The following is a 25965-nucleotide window of genomic DNA, read 5'->3' as shown; positions in this document are numbered from 1 at the left end:
AGAGTAATTTTTGGTCTAGCGTGATTCCCAAATATTTGACCTCTGTTTCTCGTTTCCCATGTATGTAATGTTATGGCTTTCAGGTGATCCAGCTTACGCCTCCTAGTGAATGGTACTATGGTGGTTTTGGTTGGGTTGCTCCGCAGTCCCACCTTCCTGCACCAGGCACTAGTAACCCTTAATCCAGTTTGGATTCTATCACATAGGGTATCTTCATATTTGCCCCTACAGATTAAAACAATGTCGTCCGCGTAACCCTGAACTTGTATTCCAGTATTAACACATCCAGGAGTTCATCCACTATCATACTCCACATCAGCGGCGATAGTACCCCACCCTGTGGACAGCCTTGAGTGGTGTTCGTAATAATAGAATTTGTACCTGTTTGTACCTCTCTTTGTCTGCTTTCTGGCATTTTGCCCATCCAAAGTGCCAGGGTGTTTCCCACTCCTTTGCGGCTCAGGGCATCCTGTATCTGTGTGCGATGTGTTGTCGAATGCTCCATCGATATCGCGCACAGTGCAATTTCTTTTGTTTCTATGGCGTCCCGTATTACCTCTGTCAGCTGATACACAGCAGTTTCAGTTGACCGTCCTGCCCGGTAAGCGTGTTGACAGTGATGTAGGGGATTACGCTTTAGAACGTTAGTTCTAATATAGTTGTCTATGACCTTCTCCACCGTTTTCAGTACGAACGATGTTAGGCAGATTGGTCTGAAAGATTTAGGGTGAAAAGGATCCTTTTTACCCGCTTTCGGAATAAAGACCACTTTTGCCCGTCTCCATGCCCTTGGTATGTTAACCCAGTGCTATGCTCCCCTTTACCACCCTCAGAAGAGACTCTAAGATAATTCCTAGACCTCTCTGGATAAGTGCTGGGAAAATGCCATCTACTCCGGGAGATTTCATTGGTTTAAAAGTTCCCACTGCCCATCTTAGCCTAGCTTCTGAGCATACCTCTTTTGCTAGTTTCCAGCTCTCTTTCCTTCCCCTTTTATTCGTTGTTGGAGTGTCAGGCAGATTGTTGTCGCCTGCCGCCGAGGGGTAGGACCCCGGGAAATGAGTTCTGAGAAGCAGGTATACCCTGTCATCCTCATTCTCGGTGAATGTCCCATCTTCCTTTTCAAGCAGACAGAGGATATTCCCCCGTCTTTGGCTACAGCCTTGTACAGCCTGGTTGCTTCTGTGTTCTGTTCAATCCCTTCACAGAATTCCCTACAGCTGTTCCGTTTCGCTTCCCTGATGGCGTTGCTATACGCAGTCAGTGCATTTTTATACCTCCGCCAGTCCCCGGTTTGTTTTGCCCGGTTAAAGAGTTTTCGTACCTCTGTTCTCATTCTGGCTAGGTTCTTGTTTCACCATGGTACATCCCTTGATGACTTGACTGTCTTGGCCGGACAGCTGGCCTCATATGCATCAATGACGATTATGTTGAGGTTTTCCACCACCGTTTCTCATCCCAGTTCGCTCCTGATGTCACCGCCCCCTTGAAAGTGGGCAATGTTGTTGCTCAGGTGCGTTGTGTAGGATTCCCAATCCGTTCTCTTGGGATTCCTTATTATTCTTTTCATTTCGGAGTTACCCTCAATGTCGAATCTGATTATCCTGTGATCAAACATTGAGGGTTCATCCGACACCCTCCAATTGCTGACCATCCCGTTCATTAGGGTATTTCCTAGAGTTATATCTAGTACCTCTTGTCTGGTGCTGGTCACAAATGTTGGAATGTTCCCTACGTTGTATATTTCTAACTTATTGCTAAGAATAAATTCGAGAAGGTACTCACCTCTACGATTAATGTGGCTGCTTCCCCACACTTCGTGGTGGGCGTTGGCATCGCAGCCGAGAAAAAGTGGTAACGCCCTCTGCTCGCAATACTTCGTCAGCTTTGCGACTTGTTCCGATTTCAATAAAGTTTTGTTTCACGCAAAACCTTAAAAACTATCGGTATGGGTTAATATAAGTTGGTTGCGGAGCCGCAGGCTGGTGGCAGTGTTAGAATGCCTGAAATTCATATAATATGTAAAGGTTTCACCTTCGATAACGTAATAATAGTTGAATTCCTACAAACTTCCCCGAGTCATGCCTTTGACCATATTTCGGAATGAGACATATTTTCAGGCCTAGATTTCATATAAGAGCTCCATTCAGGTTTTTAGGTTGAGTAGTTTCCGAAAATGAGTCCTGTCTGTCTGACTCCTTATCCGCGCAATTTACAATCCACGTTAAAACTAATATCAGAAAGTACTAATCAAGATCTTTCATTTGATACCCCACATTACTACATTGGATGAAGAAATGTTTACATCCCCCCTTTGCATGTATAGGGGAGCCGCCCTTTAAACTCCACGTAAATTTATGTTACTCACCGTATGCGTGGGATTCCATAGTTCGCATATGCGTGTGACAGACAGACAGAGAGTGAATCGACTTTAATAAGGTTTTGTTTTACACAAAACCTTAAAAATTGAACATTTGCGTTAGTTTTGAGAGGTTACTGTGGCTGTTTATTTTAGTTATGTAAGATTACTTAAAATATATGTTTTCCATTCAATCAATCTTTCTGGGTATTCTCGGTACTCGGTAAATTTATCTTAAAAATATGCCAGGTTAAATTTATTCCGCAAAATTCGAAAAAAAGAGTTTACTCCCGTAAATTCAGACATACATACAGACCTGCTCAAAAACCACCTTTGGTATTTACCCATTTGAGGTTTTGAGAATGGCTAAGAACATAACAAGTTAAATGCCGAAAACCTTGCGCATAGGCTTAGTATCGCAGTGCTACCGACAGTGACTTGTTTTGAGAACACTTAATGAAATATGGAAAAAGCAAGAACTTCTCGCTTAACTGAGTTTCCTTTTACTTTTAAGTATTTTATCTTGGCAGTAAATTCAGTTTCGTGCCAATATGTCACATAAGGTGACTGGAATACGAAAATATAGTGAAGAAATCCGAACACTTCTGTTAGCTCGCGTCACCATTAAATCTGAGATTTATGGAATGTAAAATTGACTGTGAAGGAGACAACGCAGCGTTATAGTCTCTTCAAACTAAATTAAAAAAAGGTGAAGAAAAAGGTAGAAAAAATGAAAAACAGATACATATTTTGTAGCTGTGACTACCACCTTGGAATTCTTAACGAAATTGAAACAAAGATTTATGAACTGCAAAATTCACACAAATTCATGACCACTTCGGTATCAACTTACTGAGATTAATGATTAAAATGTGAGAGTTATATAGAAATTCAAAACATTTACTAGTTCTTTTAAAAGCGGCACTTATCTTAGGATGCTCAACTACAACTACTATTAGTGAATCCTTCGACCTAGAGTTTATTTATTTATTTATTTTATTTATTTAATGAGGACAATACACAGAAAGCAAATTTCTTATTACATATTGTCCTCAGAGGGAGGAGCAAGTAAATGGCATATTTTGCGCTTAAAGCTAGAGAGGGACATAGAGTCAAAGGAACCAAGCTGAAGTGAAAGTAAATCTCGAGCTCGGCGAAGAGCACATCAAAAATGTCCGCATTACGTGTGTCATGAGACGAGGCGATACGGAGAGTAATATCCGAGTTGGCGGAGCAGTCCATCAGACCATTGCAGAGTTTGAAAAGAGTACACATATCAAGGAAAATACGGCGTTGCTGTAGGGAGGGGAGATTGAGGGTGCGGAGTCTTGACGGATAATCAACCCGTGGAAGGTTCTTTTTGTAAAAGAGGGTCCGGGTGAATTTGCGTTGTACAGCTTCAAGAGCGCGGCCGTCATGGATGCGGTAGGGGGACCAGACTACACAGCAATATTCAAGGATGTTTTTGACAAGGGAATTGAAGAGTGTTAAGGAGGGCTGGATTGAGGTAAAGTCGGACGAGGAACTTTTGGAAGCTCTATTGATGATGTCAACGAAGTGGGAATTGAAACGAAGTTTATCGTCGAATATTACACCCAGGTCTTCGAAGGAGGTCAGTAGTGAAAGAGGTTGACCACTGAGAGAATAGGAAAAGGATGATGGGGAGGGTTTCAAGGAATAGCGCATCCAGTGGCATTTGTTGACATTCAGTGTTAGCTTGTTGACCGAACACCAACGGGCTAAATTATCAAGGTTGGATTGTAAGAGAGCACAGTCCAATGGGGACGAAACAGAGGCAAACAATTTAAGGTCGTCTGCGTAAAGCAAATACGGACAGGTGAGGATGGAGGCAAGGTCATTGATAAAAAACAGGAAGAGTAGCGGGCCAAGTATAGAGCCTTGGGGAACACCAGAGGAAGGAGAGAAGGAACGAGATAAGTGACCATGAAAAGAAACTTTGCAGGAACGGTATGAGAGATAGGAGGAAAGCCAGGAGATGACTGAGGGAGGGAAGTCTAGCGAAGAAAGTTTAGAGAGGAGAATGTTATGGTCAACGGTGTCAAAGGCTTTGGAGAAATCAGTATAAACAGCATGTACCTCCTGTCGTGAATTCAAGCGTTTAGCAACAAAGTTGGTAAAGACCAGAAGATTTGAAGCCGTTGATCTATGTTTCACGAAACCATGCTGCTCTTTGACAATGAGGTGACCGAAGTGCGCGGTCAACCAGTCGTTGACGTATCTTTCTAGGATTTTGGAGCAAGAGGAGAGAGAGAGGGCCTCTTTCCAGAGACGGGGAAAGTAGCATTCGTCTAGACTTTTGTTGTAGATTATACACAGGGGGAGGGAAATGTGTTTTCTACAGTTAAGGAGGAAGAGATTAGGAACCCCATCGGGGCCAGGTCCGACATTGGGGTCAAGGTTACCAATGAGGAACTCAACCAAGGAAGGCGTAAGGAGAGGAATGGCTAGTGATTCGGAGGAGTCTGTAGTTATGAAAGGTGTAGAGGGTGAGGGGCTCGAGGGAGAAAACACTGAAGAGAAGTAGGTGCAGAGAAAGTCGCAGGATTGTTGTGGGGAGTTGGCAGTGGAGCCAGCGAAGCTGATAGAAGAAGGGACAGATTGAGTTGGATTACGAGAGTTGCGAGCGTGAGACCAAAAGGGTTTTAAGTTACCGCGGGCAAGGGCGGCTTCGACGCTCAATAGGTACCTTTTACGCGCCTTTCTGACCATTGACTTCACAGTAGATCGTATAGCTTTAAAGTGAGCAAGGTCGGCGTCATTTTTAGAAGCCCAAAACTTCTTCCTCAGTGTATGTTTCAAGCGAATGTTAATATGAAGTTCCGTTGTGAACCAAGTTGGGTAAGAACGTAGGCAGGGAGGGGAAGAAGGGACATAACAGGAGAGGAGATCAGAGAGGATATTGTAGAAGGTGTTAAGAGCTTGATCACACGATGAATTACTTAATATATGAACCCAGTTGAAAGACGCTAAAGCTGAGTTCAGACCGTCAAAATTGGCTTTGCGGAAGTTGAACTTAGTGGGTTTACGCTTGGTTTTGGGTTTCGGACGAGGGAGCTCCGCTTCAAATTCAACTGCGGGATGGTGAGCGTCGGTTTTTACATACGGGGATGTGCCAGGAAGTAAAGAGAGGTGGCGCTCGGGGAGGTTGGAAAGTTGTGATTGTTTTCAATATCTACCTTTTATCAGGTTGTCCACAAAGTTTTCGCACAAATCAAAGACAGAATTCAGCAGATAAGTTTATAAAAACCTTTAATTATTTAATCTAATATATAATTGCCTCCATTAGATACGACTTCCCTCCATCTATCGGGCAACTTCAAAATCCCCCCTCTATAAAACTCTTCCCCCTTCCCCTCAAAGTACGTGCGAAGTGCACTTTGGAGGTCAGCTTCAGAAGTCATTTTTTTACCATCCAGAAAATGTTGGAGGGACCTGAACAAATGGTAATCAGAAGGAGCAAGGTCGGGACTATACGCAGGATGACTCAAAACTTCCCAGCCAAGCTCACTCAATTTTCGCTGAGTAGTTAAAGATGTATGCGGCCGGGCGTTATCATGATGAAAGACAATATTTCGCCTGTTGACCAATGCTGGTCGTTTCGAACGTAGCTGGGTGTTTAATCTGTCGAGCTGCTCGCAGTACTTATCGGCGGTAATGGTCTCGTTTGGTCCCAAAAGCTCGTAGTGTATGGGGCCACGAACGTCCCACCATATACTGAGCATTCGCTTCTGCTGATGAATAGACGGCTTTGCTACCGATGGACCCGGTTGATCTCGATGAGTGTAGGCTCGTTTCTTCGCTACGTTTTCGTACACAATCCATTTCTCATCGCCAGTTACCAATCGATTCAAAAAAGGGTCGTTTTCGTTCCGTAAAAGGTTAGCGGAGCAAATTCTCACTCTATCGGCCAGATTTCGCTCAGTCAGTTCGTGCGGTACCCACTTTGTGCTCTTCAAAACATATCCAAGACGCGTAATGGCTACTGCTACTCCTGATTTTGATACACCGAGATCCTCTGCAAGCACACGTGTCGAAAGAAAAGGATTCGCTTCCAGTTTGTTGCGCAGGATATCGTCGTCAATCGTATAGGGTCTTCCTGAGCGAGGTTCATCTTCAAGTGTCAGGTCTCCGCTGTAGAATTTTTCGAATCAATCGTAAACTGTCCTGCGCTTTACCTTTCCTTCACCGAATACCTTCGACAAATTTTCAATCGCCTTCGGCACCTTCGTCCCCATTTGAAACTCGTACAAAATGCAATGACGAAAATGTACTTTGTCGAATTCCATGTTTATCCTTGAATATCCTTCACAACACTGATCCTTCAAGGATAATTTACCATGCATTTTATAGTTAGGACTCTGACCTTTCCATTGGGATATCACATGTTGTACCTGCTGTTTTGGTTTGTCTGCTAATTGCTTTTTAATTGTCACATTAATATTTGTGCGAAAACTTTGTGGACAACCTGATATATGTGCATACATATGTTGAAGGCGATGCAGAGCAACTATAATTCAAGTTTTCTAAAACGGTTTTTAAACTTTCGTGTGAAACAAATCTGTTTAATATCCCGCTGTCTGTCACAGACAATTTTCTCAGAAACCGTTACTGCTATTGAAATAAAATTTGGTGGGAAGCCGGGAGCTATGTACCTCTAAGCATGTAATTTTTTTCACCGAATATAGTCATCTGAGATATCGAACGAAAAGTCTCGATTAGGGATGACTGCGGGGGTTGCAAAACGAGCATTTTTTTCTCCGACCTATCCCCAGAAACTATTCAACCAAAAAATCTGTAAAAACATCAGGATGCTGCTAGTCGGAACTTATTCCCCGAAATGTCTTCTATATCGACACCTGTTCAAATTAACTTAATAATAGTATAATATATTATTATATTTTTTTTGTAAACTGGGCGAAAACTCCTTTCAGTTCAACCTAGGAACATAGAATTAAAATTTTCAGTAATATTGGCAACAACATACAGCATGATAGTACAACGTTTGGCGAGGCGGTTGTAGTAGGTCAAAGTTCTCTCTCTTTTGTGCAAATTTACTGTCGAATCGGAACTTTCGAATGCTGCGAGCAATGGGGAGACGACGCGTTGGATACTGAACGAAATCTCGAGCAATTCAGCGTGCACTATGTACGCCGTGACAAGTGAGAAAATGCTATTGCGGTACTAAGGGAAGCGCAAGATGTATACCGCATCACGAAAGAGCTTGCATTGGGTCGCAAATCTTTCGATGGTTCTTTGAAGGACCTCAACGACCTCTCATCCACAATGACGAGCAATTGCAGAAGTGGAAGGAACATTTCACCATCGTTCTTAACCGTATGATATGCGGATACGGACCTTTCCTTCAAACAGAAAAGAAATCATGTGATCAATGCACTCAAACAGAGTAAAGTCGCTGGGCTTGAAGATCTCCTCGCAGAGTTATTTATCGCTGCACCTTCAGTTACTGCAGATTTGCTACTTCCACTTATACGGAAACCTTTTGAATCTAAGTCTTTTCCCAGAGAATGGAAGAAGCAGATGATCTTTATAATTCCTAAGAAGGGACCTGTTTTGAGTGTGACAATTTAGGGGTATCTGCGTGTTCTTTGTCGTTGCAAACATAACAGCTAAAATAATCTTGGAACGAACTAAAGGACATCTCGAAAGCTTGATCGACAGAAAACAGATTGCTTTTCGCTCGGGATCCTCTTGTATTTACCACATTAACAGCTTACGGATCATTTTGGAACAGTGCGCAGAGTTTAGGTCTTCGCTTTGCCTGCCCTCCATCGATTTCGAGAAAGCTGGGTTGAAAGTGTATCTGGACTGCTCTACGTCTACGAAGGGGAAACTAATAGCCGTTATCGGAGCGACATATTTTATGTACTGCACGGAGATGAAATGTTGGAGGTCGAAATCGGAATCCGCTAGGGTTGCATCCTGTCACCGATATTATTTCTCGTTGTTATTGGTGATGTAGTTCATGCTGCCTTGTCCGGAGGACGTGGAGGGAATTTAGTGGACTATGACATCCTTCGTCAAACACCTCGACTACGCTGATATATGTTTGGCCTCTCACTGGGACGTTGTAAAGAGAGACAAGTAGAATTGGACTGAATATAAATACGAACAAAACGAAGATTATCAGTCTGACGGGTCATCGCACCCTCTCTATCTGCATTAATAGTTAGGCAAGTTGGCGCATCGTGACCAAGAAATATATATGTTTTCAGTGCGAGTGATATTGGCTTTATATTCAGATGAGTTCGATTAATTTAGATGGGTATAAATATATAATTTGTATTTGTATTCGATAATGGACAGTGTTTGTTATCTCAACAGTCTCAGTATCTGGGGATGGAGACTAAAGTTTAATTGCGGCCAGATACACACTACAGGTGAAGTTCCTAATGAGACAAATCAGAAATAATTGAATTGATTATGCCGATTGTGTGTATTTATTTGCTAATACCATTTTGAGAAAGTCAGAAAATATACAATATAATGTCTACGATAGCTACTGCCAACCAACTTTTATCTCCCCGATCCTGCACTGCTTCCGCTTATGCGTAGGACGATTTCAATTTCCGACTCTTCCGTCAATTTATTCAAAGTGTCTGTCTGGGCACTTTCCCATGGAATTAAATTGAATCAAACTCGATTCGACGAGTAGCCCTTACCTTCCTTTGACCTTGGCCGAAATCAAGAATAACGTAAAGAGTAATATGAAAATGCCAAAAACAGTACACAAAAGGAATACGACGTTGCAAAATGCTGAAACTGCAAAATCCTTAATGAAATTCTCTCTCAAAGGATTTTACACTAGGAGTTGTCGGAGAGATATTGACCAATGTGGATGGACATGCTGTTATGAGTTGGGTCACAGACAAACTACTTTTATAATGACGGAAATGTACACGCAACAAAAGGACTCAAGAAGACAAGTGGTTGCCAAAACTTTTTCAGGTTGGAGTATCTTCACGGATGCGATGTGTGAAATGGTGGAAATATTTAATAGACTAGTTGATTTCTTAATTTTTGTTTTCACGGGATGTATTCCTATATTCTTAGGAAACTATGTTAATAGAGGGATTACGACTACAAAACAACAAAACATATGCATGCATCACTTCCTTGTAGTATAAATTCTTTCCTGTTTTGACTGATTGAGAAATCATTTAAAGTAACAAATTAACCTGTGCAAGACTGTGCAGTTATTATTGTATATACCCTCAAATTCGCTAAACGTTCTAGAGTCTGGAATTCTTTCGTTTTAAGATCCCAGAATAAAGTTTAGCTTTCTTCGTGGGCGAAGTTCTACAGCCCATTTCGGGTCTTGACATTCAGGATGTTTTTCCTCCATCCATCGATCACATCTTCCCATTTTCCACAGAACGTCACAGAATCTACTTAGCGCTTTCAGGGTTTTCCCACCGATATTCGTCCTTCCGTTCTCCATTTGAATACCTTTCTAGGCATCTGAGTGTCGTCCATACCATGAAAGTGGCCAGCCCATTATGGCTTCCGAAGTTTGATTATTGTAGAGAATTCATGGGCGTCACTCTCGAAGGTATTGACCAGTTTTTCGCAACTTTGTGTTAAGGTTCAGGTTTCACATTCGTAGCATATGTGGCACAAGCCTTATTATCGACGTGTATAACTTTGCTTTTCTGTGTATGCAATTGACTTTTAAAATCTGCAGGAGCGAGGATAAGACTCTGTTGGTGAGCTGAATTGGGCATTTTATATTGTCCACTTCATTTGCATCTTTTGTCAATTGTAGATCTAATATTGTCTACATTTTCCAAGTTGTACTCTCATAGGTCAATTGCTTTCGAGTAGGATGTACTATGCACTACTATGCGCATCCTAACTAAGCCGGGCGTCCACCCCTTTTTGTCTCACTTTTCCTATCTAATTCTCAGTTTGCTTGGCAAGTGGTAAAGTTTTTCTCATGAAGAAAATCAAAAAATCATAGCGGTTATGAAGAAGGTTAATTTATATCCCCAAACGTTTATGCGGCTTCCCACCAAGTTTCCTGTAAGAGTAGATATTCCGATTCCAGAACCAACAGAATTAATGGAAGCTCTGTGTACTATTAGTAATAATTGCGAATATAAGGCCGTTGGAATGTAAAGATGAGTAGTGATTAATGCTAGAGCTTTCATCGCGAACCTATGGAAACATCTCTTGAGGAGAGAGAGATGAGAAGCAACGACCTCAATTAAATTAAAAGTCCACGTAATTGGAAAAATCATAATTTTGAAAATTTTGGGACTTTATGTATACATTTTAACTTGTGTTTTTAATTTCACCTTTACTTTCCTTGTTATCTGTTAATATTATGATATGAAATTAACTTCATTGCCATATGTCCCTATGTGGGGCATAGTGTGCCAACCATATCTACGCGCCATCCCTGTCGGTTCCTGGCAATATGTTTCTACTCCTCCACTATTTTCCGAGAAACTTGCACTTTTCCACTCGTAGGGGGCCATCCTGTAATGGTGCGTGATAAAAAAAAGTGGACTTAATTATTAGAGTTGGGACCGTAAAAACCATATAAGGGTGAATGAATTACTAAAAGATGCATACAAACTTCTAGATTAATATGTGCATTTAATCATTTGAAGTACGTTGGGTTCAATGACTTAGCGACTACTCTCCGCAAAATTAGCATTCATTCTTTTTCTTAAGTTTTTGCTCCGTTTTATGGTGGGGTCCACCCGTCCGAATCTGGTCCACCATTTCTTTCATTCATAGCCTCATTATGGATGGACTCGTGAGGTTTTCAAATCTAAGCCAAGTGTTAAGTTTTCACTTCGTTTTGGGTGCCCTTTAGTCGTTTCCATCCATTTCCCGACGAAATTCATAAAACCAATTATTATGAACGGTATTATCAAATACACTTTTCTTATGGCGAGGTACCGCCCATTGCCATTGATAACAACAAGGCGAATGACGATGCGGTAGATTTTGAAATTTCGACGCTCATTAATGCGTTGATTACATGTGACACCAGTTGTGGAACACTACTCCATCCTGCTTCTTCCACTAATACGTGAAGTGATTCCATAGTGCGATTCACGATTGATTGGAAGAGGTCAGGTTATTAATAAAAATTCCGAAACAACTCAGCTCTTTGTAGAAATATAAATCATAATATTGGACAGCTTGACAGGAATTGGATGAAAGGTGTCTATTTCGTGTGAATTCAGTGCTCCCTAAGACGCTATAAATGCCAGTATCCATTAAAGCGAATAGTCTGATATAATAAATTCAGTATGGTATCCTGGTTTTGTGTTGAGGTCCATCGCTCCATTTGAGGCAAGGTTTGTCATGTCTTCTTTCCTTACCATAGATATTGCCCTTAGAAACTTTCTGGGCTGGATCATCTTCGCCCGTATGGATTAAGTGAACCAGATTTATCTACAACCAGAAAGTCATGGGATCGATTATATATATCGTTATATAGGCTATGGAATCGTCCATCCTCTTGTAGGACGTCAAAAATTCTTCGTTCGATTCTTCCCCAGAACACGGCTGCGAATTTGCAATTTTTCTTGTATGCGCGGATTTCATCGTCGTAGCTGTCATGGTTGTGATTTTCAACCCTAGATAGGAGAAATTATCAAAGATCTGAAAGTTTCGGCCTCCTATTTTTATTGTTCTCATTTGATGCTGTTTCTTCTCTGGTTTTTCGTACTGACTTTGTCACGTTCTGTCTGTCGCTTCTCCGTTTGATAAAGTTTGTAATTGGGCACTTCCACTTCCACTTCCTAATTGAATAATTTGCAGTCCGTTATCATTGGTGTTTGTGGTATGTACTATAGGTTATGGGAACCAACGTATCACCTGAATACGGGCCCCGTCCCTAGCTGGGTGGTAAAATCTCCAAGTATGATTTTGATATCATATCTGGGACAGGCTTCGAGTGTTCATTCTACTGCCTCGTAGAAGTTATGCTTCTACGACTTTGTAGCCTTCTCTGTAGGCTTATTTTGCGCAATTCACCTCACAGGCGCAGAGTGCATAGTTTTTCACTTGTGTTTTCAAAGCCGAAAGCAGCAGGTATCATTTTTTTGACTGGCTATGAAACCTTCTTCGATGGTCGCTATAGTATATGGTGTAGTGACTCTTTTCTAGGAAACCGGTCCCGTCCATCGCATCTCTTGTAATGCTGATAAATCAGCCATATATTGGGACAGAATATCAACTAGCTCCTTCGCAGCTTCTCTTCCGTTTTCGTTGCCGGGTTTGTCGTTGTAAAATCTATCCAGTGCGGGGCACCTTTCGAGTCTCCGTAAGTTTGGTTTTCCGTGTAGGGTTGTAAGTCCCACCCAACCCTCCAACCTGGAAAATCAGTTAGTACCATTTGTCCCGTGGGAGCGGGAGGCTCGTCTTCATCCTTCCCCGATTGGAGTTTTTCATTAAGAAAGAACTCCCAGCTATCACGATCTGGAGAGGGAGGTTGATTTGACTTGGTGACTCCGATAGTTGCTGTCGACTTGGCAGATCATGTTCTTGCGATGGTAGGCAATCGCGTGAATAAGATCATTTCAACTCTTTTCTCATGAATAGTCACTGTTTTGATGATTAGGATAGCGATCAATGGCCTCACACAATTGAGTGTCTTGTAAAGCATAGATATTAATGGGTCTCTTCCGGAGGGCGGAATAAAACGCAAGTTCCTAAGTCTTACTGGTGAATGTATCAATGATGAGTATGGAAACAGATTTGAATCGCTATTATGATTTGAACTAATTTACTGAATCCCTGACGGTGTCTTTATTTATTTCTTGGCGGAACCGGGGCCCTATAAATCGCTTTAGTGATCGTCCCAGCATTTTTACGAGGCATGTTATTTAGGGGGACGTTAATTAGTTACCAATTTTCGGTTCATTTCTCTGATGGATCTGCCATGGGATCTGTCGCTAGGAGAGGTCAGGTGGGATTTAGCATTCTTTTATTTATCTCTTTCCCTGACAACTTTATTTTCATAAAATGAAAGATTGCCTTGGAAGATATTTTTCCGTTTTATTGGTTAAAAGTATCTAATTTAAACAAATACGTATTTTGGGGACCAACTGTCCCCTTCTTCAGTGTTTTTATCTTCATTTATTTATTTTTATTTGACTGAAGATGGTACTAGGTACATCGCCTCAAAAACCTCCTCCGTTACCTGTAATTAGCACCGGAAGCTACATAAATAAGGGAGCAGGATTATATTTCTATTCATTGCTTACATTTATTAATTTGACCGTTGGGTGAAAAAATAAGCTTCCTTGAATTTTAGATATCCGCTGATGAGAAAAATACTCAAGGAATTTTCTCCAGGCTTTCCTACTATGCTTGTGTTTTTCGATGGCTTTACAATTTTTCAGCCAATGGGATTATATGTATTTTTTGTATATTTTGATATGAAATGCATTTCAAACAACGGAATCTATGTGTCTCCTAACAAGCACTGTATAAAGCCTTTTAATATAAGTATGGATGGTGGCTTGGTGGAAGCTAAAAATTTCTCACTTCGTTTGATTTGAGCCGGCAACTAACGTTGAAAGTGCTTACATCCCTGAAAACCATTTCTAGCATCAATCCTTTTCCCACGTCCTTCAACCCACTTGCACTAGATACAGATTTTCACTTCTCTCGAATTTTCACAAAAGTAATTGGAAGTAATTGCAGGCCCGTCTGTCTGGGTCGTGACTGGCCCAACCACAGACGGATAAGCCAGCCAACCAGCCAGAGATCCAGGTCCGGATGCAAATCTACTCAATATGCAAAAACATCCACTGCAAAAACTGCATTGAACTCAAATTGCAACTGGACAGACGCTACTTGGTGGCGGTCGGCACTGCATTTGTGTATTGCGTTTATGTGTTGCATAGTTTGCTTGGTGGTGGCGGTGGAATTTTTCTGGCCGACTTCCGACTGTACTGAACTCTCCGCAGATAAGCCTGGTGCCTGGCTAGACGACAACCACCGTCATGATAAACCGCAAGTTTACCAGTGGCAGAGGTTGCAGATGGAGTAGTCTCCGTAACCCTATTCTGATCAGAGCCTTCTGTAGATAACTGATAGTGGGCAAACGAACAGAATGCAAATGCATATGTATATATGCAGATATCTCTCGGATTCAATTGTAAAATGAACGTGAGCATGGCGGACATGTTGATAGAAGATGCATTGCATTCCATTGATTGTTCAAGACTTTATAAGGGTGCTTTGCATCGAAACATTGTAGAATATGCTGGGAGATTGTTTGGATTGAATGATTGTACTTTTATTGGGAATAGCTCCGCCAGCGGTAGTTTCGAAGCCACTGATCTATGGATTGCATAAATGCACTTTAGTTGCATTTCAGGCAAGGCGGCCTTTGTTGCTGCTGTTGTTGTTTAGCTTTGTCGCTGTCGAAAACGCAATTCGGTCTGGCCTAAAGTCGATCGTCGCTGTACTCTTGGTCCGCCTCCCTTCTTGCCTGTCTGGTATGTTGCGCCCTTTTAAGTTGCTTGAATGCAACGAAGGTAATCCCTATCCTCCAACCCTTTCCAGGCTTTCTTTTGCTCTCTCTTTCCCATGTATATTGCATTTTACTGTCTGCGCGGGCTCTGTCTAGATGGTGGAGTCAGCCTGGGATGGAATGGGGGCAGCTCCTGGAACGTTTCAGATATTTCAAGGTCACACACATAGTACGAATACCAGATGATACTCGAGTTGTGTGTGACGCGTATTCCCTGCATCTTTGCTCCGTTGCATTACACCCCCTTACCATGGCCTACGTAGTACAATCTCTGCTGGCTCGGTGGCATTGGTTGTGGCCGTAATGTGTCTGTCCCGACTACAAATTTGATTAGTAAAATGCACTAGACGCGGATTGCCGGCGGGTGTTCGGAGATCGAGTGTACTCATTCGAAGGCAGGGGGTCTCCATCTATCCAGCGATGATGGTGGGGAGATGCTTTAAATTTTGGTCTCAAAATCCTTGTTTCGGCCAGACGACAACTACGGCCCAGTAAGCATCCTAAACGGATTTTTTAGATCAGAACTCCCTCGTTCCACACCACTTGGTTCGAATTAAATACTGCAATTACGCGGAGACGTATCTGTAAATAGTTCAACGGCGAAGCGATGCAGAAGGGATGTTTGTCTTATGAAATTGCGGTAGGTGGTTTTGAGCGTTAAAGGATGCGAAATTGCCTTCCCGTGACAATTTAGAATTAACTTGAGACAGAGTGAAAAGGTGGTAAAGTGGACATGGAGCGATGTTTTTCGCACTTGAGTTCTGCTTTTATAGAGACAAGTGGAAATCCTTTCGAATGTAGCAAATTAGCAATATTTCGATAGAATATCGTTGTAAGAAAAACCAATTTTTAAAAGGAACGGCTTCTTCTGTTCTGTTCTTCCACCCGCTGTGATGGGTTCGAGTTGGAGATATACCCATTATATGGCATGTTGGCAAATTGTGTGTAGATAATTTGTGTGAAGTGAAATCTTAGAATCGATTTCTTCGTTTTACATATCCGCATTCATTCTTAGATGTGCTGTAACAAATTTGCTTCTACTTTTCTGGCATGCTCTGTTTACCGCAATTTAGGATTTTTAAGGCTTTGTGTAAACACAAAACCTTATTAAAATCGGTTTACCGTCTGTCTGTCTGTCTGTCCGTCACACGCATTTTTCTCGGAGACGGTTATAGCGATTGACACCAAATTTGGTAGAAAGGTGGGAACTGTGAACGCTCACGCATACAGTGAATTACATCCTTCCCCATACATGCAAAAGGGGGGTGTAAAATTTTTTCTCTACAAATATAGTCATGTGGGGTATCAAATTAAAGGTCTCAGTTAGTACTTTTCGAAGCCGGTCTTAGTTTTGACATTTCTTGGAAATGTGGGGAGTGCGGGGGGTTGAAAGTGATCATTTCTTTAAGGGGGCCATTCTCAGAAACTATCAAACCGAAAAATCTGAAAAAAATCAGGAGGCTACCACTATATGATGCCTTGGCTCCGAAATACCTTTCATACCGATATCTGTTCAAAGAAAGTTAATAATAGTATATTACTATAATTTTTTGTAATTGGCTGGAAACCCCCCTTAAATTCATCCTAGCGGCACGAAATTCTGTAATGATGTAGGCCATAATGTAGAGCATGATCATACCAAGTTTGATGGAAATCGCACTATTACTAACAAATTTATAATAATAATAATAATCGTTGGCGCAACAATCCATATTGGATCAGGGCCTTGAAGTGTGTTAGAGCACTTCATTCAAGACCGTAACGGTACACTAGGAGGCAATGTGGTCAGCATTGCGCTCGCCCGAGATTATTACCCTGATTTGACTCAGGTACTCATTCACAGCTGAGTCGACTGGTATCCGACGTCAAATCACGATGCAAATTCCACTGCCACCAGTGAGATTTGAACCGCGACCTTCCGTATGACAGCCTAGTGCTCTAACCACTGAGCTATCCGGACACTACACAACAAATTTATAATACATCGAAATTGTTGCTTCTTTAAAAATTGAAGACTATCAATGTCAATATCACCCGAAAGTGAACATATGCTTATATTACGTGCTACGTACTAAGAAATACACAAAACCTTTCGTACCTGAAGCGTCCAGCTTCCGGTTTCCCGACTTGTTTTCTTATGTACGCACATTTGTATATACTCAATTACGTCTAAATTAATTCAGCGTTAAAAATTTATTAAGGGTGCCAGTGAATTTTTAACCATATCTACGTATTATCAATCTATTACATTTGGGGCTTTAAATATGGCAATTTTATCTACACGATGATGCTAGGATGAATTTAAACGAGGTTCTGCAGCCCCCGCATTCTCCACCTTTCCAACAAATGTCAAAAATAACCGAGACCTTTCATTTGATACCTCACATGACTATATTTACTTTTGCATGTATGGGACTCCCCTCAAATTCAATGTAGAAATATGTAACTCACTCTATGCGTGAGAGTTCACAGTTCCCACGGTTTCGTCAATATTTTGAATTGGAGATATACGTGAATGGGAAAATGTGAATTGGGTATTTCTCACACAAGGTGAACACAAAGCCTTTATATCTGAAGCGTCCAGCTTCCCGTATTTCGACTTCTTTCATTTATCTTTCGTCATCCTGTCTAAAAATTAATGCTAATAGACAGATGGCGCTACTAGTATTAAATCCATACGATTTTCACTTAACTCTAACCTTCAAAAGGCACGTGTGCAAATTTGACAGCTATCGGACTATTAGTTTGTGCGATAGAGCAATTGGAGTCAAGCACCTTTTGTTAGTTTGAAGAAAATGGATAAAACGGAATTTCGTGTGTTAAGCACCATTGCTTTTTGGCGAAAAAAAATACTATTGAAGCAAAGGCTCGACTTGATAAACATTATTCGCAGTTTGCATCAGGAAAAAATAATGAAACGAAGTGAAATGAGCGCCGAGCATGATGCGCGCAGTGGACGCCCCAAAAGGCTGTTACCGACCAAAAAAACCAAAAAAGTTCACAAAATCATTTTGGGTGATCAAAAGGTGAAGTTGATCGAGATAGTTGAAACTCTAGAGATATCACTCGAACGTGTTGTACATATGGTGCATGAATGTTTGGGTATGCGAAAGCTCTGTTCAAAGTAGGTGCCGCGAGCTCACAATCGACCAAAAACAACAACGAATTGATGATTGTGAGCAGTGTTTGAAGCTTTTCTTCCATAAAAAAACCCAAAATTATACGTTGATATGCGACGACGAGCTGAGTGTGGTGAATCGACTCCAAAGCATGCAAAGATGCACCAGTCCGCTAGGAAGGCTATGGCATCAGTATTTTGGGGTGTGCATGGTATAACATTCATTGACTATCTTGAAAAGGGAAGAACCATCAATATCGACTATTAAATAGCGTTATTGGAGCATTGGAAAGATTAAATCGCAGAAAAACGGTTTCATCTGAAGAAAAATAAAGTGGTGTTTCATCAAGACAATGCACCGTGTCACAAATCAATGAAAACGATGGGAAAATTGCATGAATTGGACTTCGAAGGCGAGCGACTTTTTCCTGTTGTCAGACTACAAGAGAATGCTCGCTGGAAAGAAATTTGGTGCCTATGAAGAGGTAATCGCCAAAACTGAGGCCTATTTTTAGGCTAAAGAATACTTGTACTATAAAAATGGTATCGAAAAATTGTATGACCGCTATAATCGCTGTATGCCCTCGAAGGTAAGTATATTGAAAAATAAAATCAAATTTTATCTAAAGAAAAATTTTTCTATGTTAGTCTACGAAGTTAAATCCTGGGCTCTTCTCGGTAAAGCAACCATGTCCCTGAAAAAACCAAGCAGCGTGTAACTCGTGTTGTCAATCGAGTCTCTATCTATTTTTGGAGGGTTTCTAGTCGGTAGCCTGCTTTCTGTCTTCCCTTTTGGTAGGTACTTGGGGATTCTGCTGTCAACCATCCATTTTACAAGGCCTATTTACTTGAAAATTTTATCAATTGTTAATTTTTTCGGTATTCGTGAACTGTATTTTTGGTGAAAGTCAGTCTACTTTAGACAGTTTTAAACAGCACCTTGTAACCTGTGGATAGCGATCATAGCCCTTTATCATTTTCACAGCAGAGTATAGATAGCCTCTTTTTTCAAGTAAGACATATGAGGCACATAGGGCGCCAATCTACAGGTACGATGTCCCGATCCAAATTTTGTTTAAAAGATTATTTCACTTCTCTTTCACATCTGTACTTCCTGCTTTAGCTGATTTCACTTCTCCTCAACATTGTCGTTTCCCTGATGTTGATTGAGTGCTTGTAGGATGTTGTAATTCTTCGCTATATTTAGATATTTTTTCATTGATATTAAATCTGAGGTGAAAGTGGAGGTGGGCCTGATATTCCCACTATTTACAATCCGGTGTCGATACATCACTCTAACGAAGCAGTGGTCGCTGTGGCAATCTACTTCGCGATATAGGCGTATGGTGAGCCTGAATTGTGTTATCCCGTTAAGATACAGTCTTTTTGAATTGGTATTTCCCAGATGGCAAGAGGTTAGAATTATGATCAAAGATGCGTTTTAATAGGAGCGTTTTGGAACGCATCGCAGACTTGTAATTAGCGACTTATCTGAAAATAGTGTTAGCAGATTATTAACAAACAAGTCGAAAACCGGTAGATGCTTTAGGTAAGAAAGGCTTTGTGTATTTCTTCTGTAAGTATATTTGAGTTCCACTCCAATTCCATTTTTACCTTGTCCGCAATTTCTATGGATTTAACATGTCAGACTACTTGCTTTAGTGTGATATTGATGTTTAGTGAAGAGGCAACTTTGAGCTATTGTAACTTTGTCACTTACAGTACGTTTTTGACTAAGCTTGGGAATATCATGTTTCATACTATGGTCTATATTACTGCATTTGTATGATTCTAGAATACACTTAAGGAGGGTCTCTAGTCAATTTCCCAGAAACATAGTAATATACTGTTATAAATTTGATTTGAGTAGATATCGGTATGAAGGGTATTGTGAGGCCTGGACATCGTATACGGGCCGCTTCACGATTTATTTTAAAAAATTTCGGTTGGATAATTTCTGAGAATGGGTCCGTGAAACATGAAAAAAAGTTTTACATCCCCCCTCCCCCTTTAGACGTAACTCACTTCATGTGTGGGTGTTCATAGTTCCCACCTTCCTTCGAAATTTCGTGCCAATCGGTTCAACCGTTTCTGAGAAAAGTGCCTATGATAGACAGACAGAAGGATTATGGACGAACAGACATTGAACCGATTTTAATAAGTTTTTGTTTTACACAAAACCTTAAAAAGACGAATATAGTACGAAATAATGATTTTCTCATATATGTACGCCCATTTCCCAAAAGAATTGGAGACCTATGTTCCTAGAATATATGAAGCATTGAGTCTATGTATATCGATTTGAAATTATGTTTTTCACTTTCGATACTGCAAAATATTCTAGCCGATAATTAATTGTAGAGTTCAGCTAAGTATTCTTTATATCTCATTATTGCGGAGGAGCAAAAATATGTTAGAAAGTTTAAATAAATGTCTATAATGCTTTCTATGTTAAATTTAAAAAATCTTATAACCCATAAGTCACTGGTTCTAAATCAATCCCAAGAGTTTTATCAAACTGTCGTTAATTTTATACAAACCAGTGTTCAACGTAGTCAAGTACGAGTGAATTGAACGCCAGTCAGTGTCGTAAAGAAAAATAATATTTATTAAAAATCAGTTTCAAGTAATCAATGTTTGGCATTGCCTGAAAGCCATCTCACTCACCCTTGGGTCGCTGAAGTAGCCATCTCCGATTATCGTAATGTGCAATTCCTGAAGTTGTATTTTAGAGCTAAATGGCTGTCTGCTGTCTGGAGTAGAAAAGTTGCACATTTCGAAGGATAATAATGAACTCAAATTCGTAGTATGTCGGGTGCTGCATAGGCATAATTCGATGCACTGATAAGATTCAATGTATTCATCCATTTACTCTAAGAAATATTCCAAGAAAATGGCTCAATTTCGTATTTTCCTCCTGAACTGTGGCGGAGTACTGTTTTAAACGAAATGGTCGAAATAAATAGAGTCTGGCTGGGGTTGTAACGTACGCTAAATTGTTGGTTTCTAGGCCAGCCTCTGCTGCTGTTTGTCGAGAATGACCTCGTTGCACGAATCGGTAAGAACAAAGTAGTCTACTGGTGGTGATATTTGCGATAACGCAATCGCGATTACCATGATAATCAAGAACGGCTGTCTGGTTGCCAACATATTCTAGACGGTGCGCATTTCGCTATCAATGTATGTCGTCCTACCTTTCTCGACAAAAGTGGTAACTTGTTTCTGAATTTATTGCCATTGGCCCTTATTTTTAAAATTTTATGAAAACCAGTGGCATTGAAGAAAATGGAGAGATATTGCAACTTCCTTTGAGTCGTGAACGAAGATAATATCTTATAAGAGCTTAGTAAATTTTCAATAACTTTTATTGAGCAGATAAATATTGTGCAAGGAACCGAATGATGGGCGGAATTGCAATGGATACTAGGCCAATCAATACTAGATTTTTTTTTAAATAAGAAGAGGAAATATCTCTGTTTCTCTTGGCAGGATTTACACAAAATTTTTCATATTCAACGTTTTTAAAGAGACATTCGATTTCCAAATGCATTGTTTTCATCCTAGCGATTCCTGGTCTATTATTAATACATAGTTACTTTCGAAATTTCTTCTTCATCGTCTGTTTACTCCAGAAGACATGGTCATGAATTATACTCAACCCTTTTTGATAAAATACGACTTCGTTGTGTTCATAACTGAAGCGCCCAGGTTATATAATTCGTTGTCTGCCCTGTTGTCTATGTTTGGTTTAAAAATGCGTCCAATTCTTTGGGATCCTTTAACTCTGACTCCATGGCTGCGGATATTAATAGTGTAAAAAACGAAATTAAAATTCCATGAAAACTAGAGAATACTCAAACAAGCTCGGCGCATCGGGTATAAAGGTTTTGTTGTCATTTTATGTAAGGGACTCCCTATGCAACTTTTTCTATTTGGCCATACAAAATATTCCCTCATATATTACCAAACTCCAAGTTATTTTCGACAGGATAAACTTTGTAGTATGTTTGTTTGGTTCTGGCAGGAAAAGTTTGGTATTTTTAGCAGCATTAAGGCTTCGCCACCTATCATTATAGGAAGCTTGTTCCCAGTTTTTGATAGCAGCATCAGCCAATGCTACCGACACCCCAATTGCTGGTTCCAGTCCGGGTACGGGGAAAGTTGAAGCCTGTTTTGCTAAGACATCTGAGATTTCATTTCCCTCTACACCCAAGTACCCAGAGTAAGTCAACCGTATTGAATCTAGAAACAGAATTCAATCGGTTTCTACATTCCTGAATGATTTTTGAAGTGATCAAAGTACTACTTAACGCCCTCAATGTAGCTTGACTATCGCTACAGATTGCGATGCGCTTGCCTTTCAACCGATCGTCAATCATCCACGTTGCCGCCCTTAGCATCGCATACACTTCAGGCTGAAAGACCATTGTGTTTTGTCCCAAAGGAAAACCCCATTTCTCGTTTTTATTCGAGATTTTATGTCTTTGAGCCATCGATTTCAAGATAACATCATTTCTAGACTCTTCCAATGCTCTGTGCACCTCACGTCCATTGTTTTCCCATAGATCTAATCGAATTAGTCTATGAGCTACTCTCATTACAGTGCTCTGAATAAACAAATCCAAAGACTGCAAATTGAGTAATGCAATCAGAGCTGCGCCGGATGTGGTGCCCATGGCACCGGTGATACCCAGACTCACAGTTATTTGCAGTGTGGCTAGTTTACAGTGAAAACTCTTTTGTTTCACCTTAACCCACCACACTACGGATGCATAAGCATCGCCCTAATGATAACAACATATATACACATTACTACCTGAGGCTCAAGTCCCCATGTCAAGGCCTACACAGCCCATAAGCTGAGAACGCTTGTTTCATCTCTATCTTTTCTTGTCTAAAGTAACTCCCAGATATTCCACTTCTTCGGAGAGTTAAAGGGTTGTACCCCTCATCTCTGGAAGACCAAAACCACCATACCATTGTGGTTTTATTTGAATTTACTGAAAGTCCATGCCTGAGACACCGTTGTGTATTTCTACACACGATTCCGAGATCTCGACCAACAGCCAGCACAGCCACGTCATCCGCATAAGCTTGAACGTGTATTGGCAGATTTTGCAGTTCGCATAGTAGTGATTTGATCAGCATACTCCACAGAAGTGGCGATAGCACACCTCCTTGAGGGCAGCCTTTCGTCGCTTTCGGTGTTAGTTAGCGATCAACACCCACTTCAGCGCATAATAATCTCTGCGTTAGCACAGCGTAGATCCAATTTATTAGAGTTTCGTCAACACCATGCTCTCTGTTAGCGTCACAGAGCTTTTGGAAGGACGCACAGTCAAAAGTCCCTTCAATGTCCACGAACACTCTCATCGCGTACTCACCCTTCAGAGTTGCATCCTCGATCTTTGAAACCAAAGAATGAAGAGCAGAGTCACAGGACTTTCCACGTTGGTAAGCATGTTGGTTTTCATTTAGGGGGTGCGACTTTAGGGTGACGCTCAACCATCATCTTCAGACATTTCAGCGAAAATGATGTTAGGCTGATTTGCCTGAAGGTCTTTGGATTTGAATAGTCATTTTTCCCAGGCTTTGGTATGAAGACTACCTTCACCTTCTGCCAAGAGGAAGGCACGTAGCCCAGAGCAAGACATTCTCAAAAAATATTTCTTAGAAATTACTCTAAGTGCTCTATATCCTCCTTTAGCATCGCTGGGTAGATGCTATTCAATCCAGGTATCGCCTTTTCATTGGTAACAACCGCCCTCGCAGTGCCCCAATTCCCCATGCAACACCTTCGTGTTGAAGGGCTTACAGAAACCGCCAATTCACTAGCTGGGTGGTTAGAGCGCAAAGCTGTCGTACGGAAGGTCGCGGTACAAATCTTACTGTTGGCAGTGGGATGAGCACCTGAGTTAAATCAAGGTAATAATCTCGGTCAAACGCAATGCTGACCACATTGTCTTCTACAGGGTTCTGTAATCCTGTAGTGTATCGTTACGGTCTGGAATGAAGTGAAACACACTTCAAAGCCCTGATCCAATATGGATTGTTGCACCAACGGTTATTATTTATAAAAATGCACACCACTCGCTGCATGTAAAGGGACACATAGACCACACCTTCTCACCAAATGACACTCGTGCCAATCAGTTCAGCCGTTTCCGAGTAAGTCGGGTGTGACAGGCAGACAGACAGATAGACGAACAGGCAGATATTGAATCGATTTTGATAAGGTTTTTTTTACACAAAACCTTTAAAAACGGATTTTACGTTTGAAATCAACAATGGCAAATTGTATAGAAATAAGAAAATCGCATGCAAGTGACAATGGAAAAAGGAGCTTGTTCCCCAGTATTACCCTCTTCACGAGTTCGACTAACAGCCTTGAAATGGTTCAACACTCTTTTGCCAATACTCAAACATTTGAATGACATAATAATTATAAAATTTAATGCAAATATATTTTAATCCGTTCAATATCCGCTTCATCTGAATTCATGATAAATGGAGCTAGTGCTCCAAATGCAATTCAGGGACGTCAGTGGGAAACAGACGAATAGATCATTTTTCACGATTAGGTGTTGACTTGCAATAAATTTTTGTTATAAACCTATCTATTATCCTTAATATTGGGTGCGATATCAGCCACTTTTTCCCTGTTTCAGTATTTTAAGACAACGTCGTTCTTCCCACATTTATCATCAGCAGTGCATATTTGTAAATGCTAGACTAGTCAGGTGCTTGCAATGCTGGCGTAGTGTTTTCAACAAGTCTGCAGGAAAGCTATCCATTTCCATTAGAAACTCGCTTGCTATGTATAATGGCAAGATTCAGTGTTGTAATACCAGGACAATGTGTCTTCTGAAGCAAGTGCTTTCTTTCATGGCGTTATTTCAACAATATAAATCGGTTTGTGAGAAATCATTATGGAATATTAGGGGAGAAGACCTGTCACCAATTGGAAGTATGTGAAGAACAGCCAATGAACGTCCCATTAAGATCTGAGTTATTATTATTATTCTGTTAAGGGAAAGTCGCACCGCGTCCTTGAAGAACTATTCTGCTCCTTTTACAGGTTATAGTGTACCTGTTGATCATAGTATCTCAAGCAGGCCTATAACCGTTAGGAACTTTAGTATGTTCCCCACTTCCAAAAGTGTCAGCTTTGCATCTGGTATTAAGTGTTCTCCCAGATGTATCGACCTACTTTGCACAAGTGCCGGACACTGTCCCAGGACGTGCATAGAGATTTCGTCGTCCTCCTCACAGAACCTGCAGGCAGTGTCCGTAGATATCCCTAGCTTCCTTAGGTGATAGTTCAGCCGACAATGACCAGTGAGAATTCCCACTATGATTCGGAGGTTCTTTTTGGTGAGGTTTAAGCAATCCTTTGTACGCATGGGTTCTTATCCCCCAATAAGCACCCTGGACTGCTCCATCCCTGGTAGGCCCGCCCAATATAGTTCCCTCAACTGTTTCTCTTCGTTTCTTAGATTCATAGCCATGAAACCGTTTCCGATTCCACAGAAGGGTTCTGGCCCGTGTAAAGGCATCACTGCTCCCTTCTTGGCTAGTTCATCCGCTGCCTCATTGCCTTCCAACCCAGCATGGCCTGGAACCCAAAGTATCCAGACCTTGTTGGATGAGCCGAGTGTATTCAGTCTCTCAAGCGCATTTCCATACCAGTTTAGAGTTCACCTAGTTGGACCTAAGTGCCTTGATCGCTGCTTGGCTATCGGTGAGAATAGCTATGTTCTGCCCCCTGTAGTTCCTTTGCAGATTAAAGGAGGCACATTTGTCTATGGCGTAAATCTCCGCTTGGAATATGCTAGTGTACCTGCCCATTGGGTGAAAGTACATTTGCCTTGGACCAATGACACCGGCACCCGCTCCCTCTGCTGTGAGGGATCCGTCAGTGTACCAAGTAATCAGTTGCTGGTT

General features: G+C 41.1%; 1 protein-coding gene and 1 long non-coding RNA gene across 2 annotated transcripts in view; one reads left to right on the top strand and one right to left on the bottom strand.

The window, feature by feature from the left end:
- LOC119650241 (uncharacterized protein DDB_G0271670) overlaps nt 1-25965 on the top strand; it is a 329297-nt gene that overhangs the window by 119274 nt on the left and 184058 nt on the right. The gene's annotated exons all lie outside the window — the stretch shown is intronic.
- Nucleotides 13423-14224, bottom strand: LOC119650243. Its single transcript, XR_005249244.1, has 3 exons — nt 13910-14224; nt 13627-13847; nt 13423-13562 (listed from the first exon to the last, which is right to left on the bottom strand). It is a non-coding gene; the product is annotated as an uncharacterized LOC119650243 (long non-coding RNA).

The sequence above is a fragment of the Hermetia illucens genome, chromosome 2 (assembly GCF_905115235.1).
Source record: "Hermetia illucens chromosome 2, iHerIll2.2.curated.20191125, whole genome shotgun sequence".
NCBI classification, from domain to species: Eukaryota; Metazoa; Arthropoda; class Insecta; order Diptera; family Stratiomyidae; genus Hermetia; species Hermetia illucens.
Note: the sequence above shows the minus strand (reverse complement) of the source record. Positions and strands in the feature narration are given on the sequence as shown.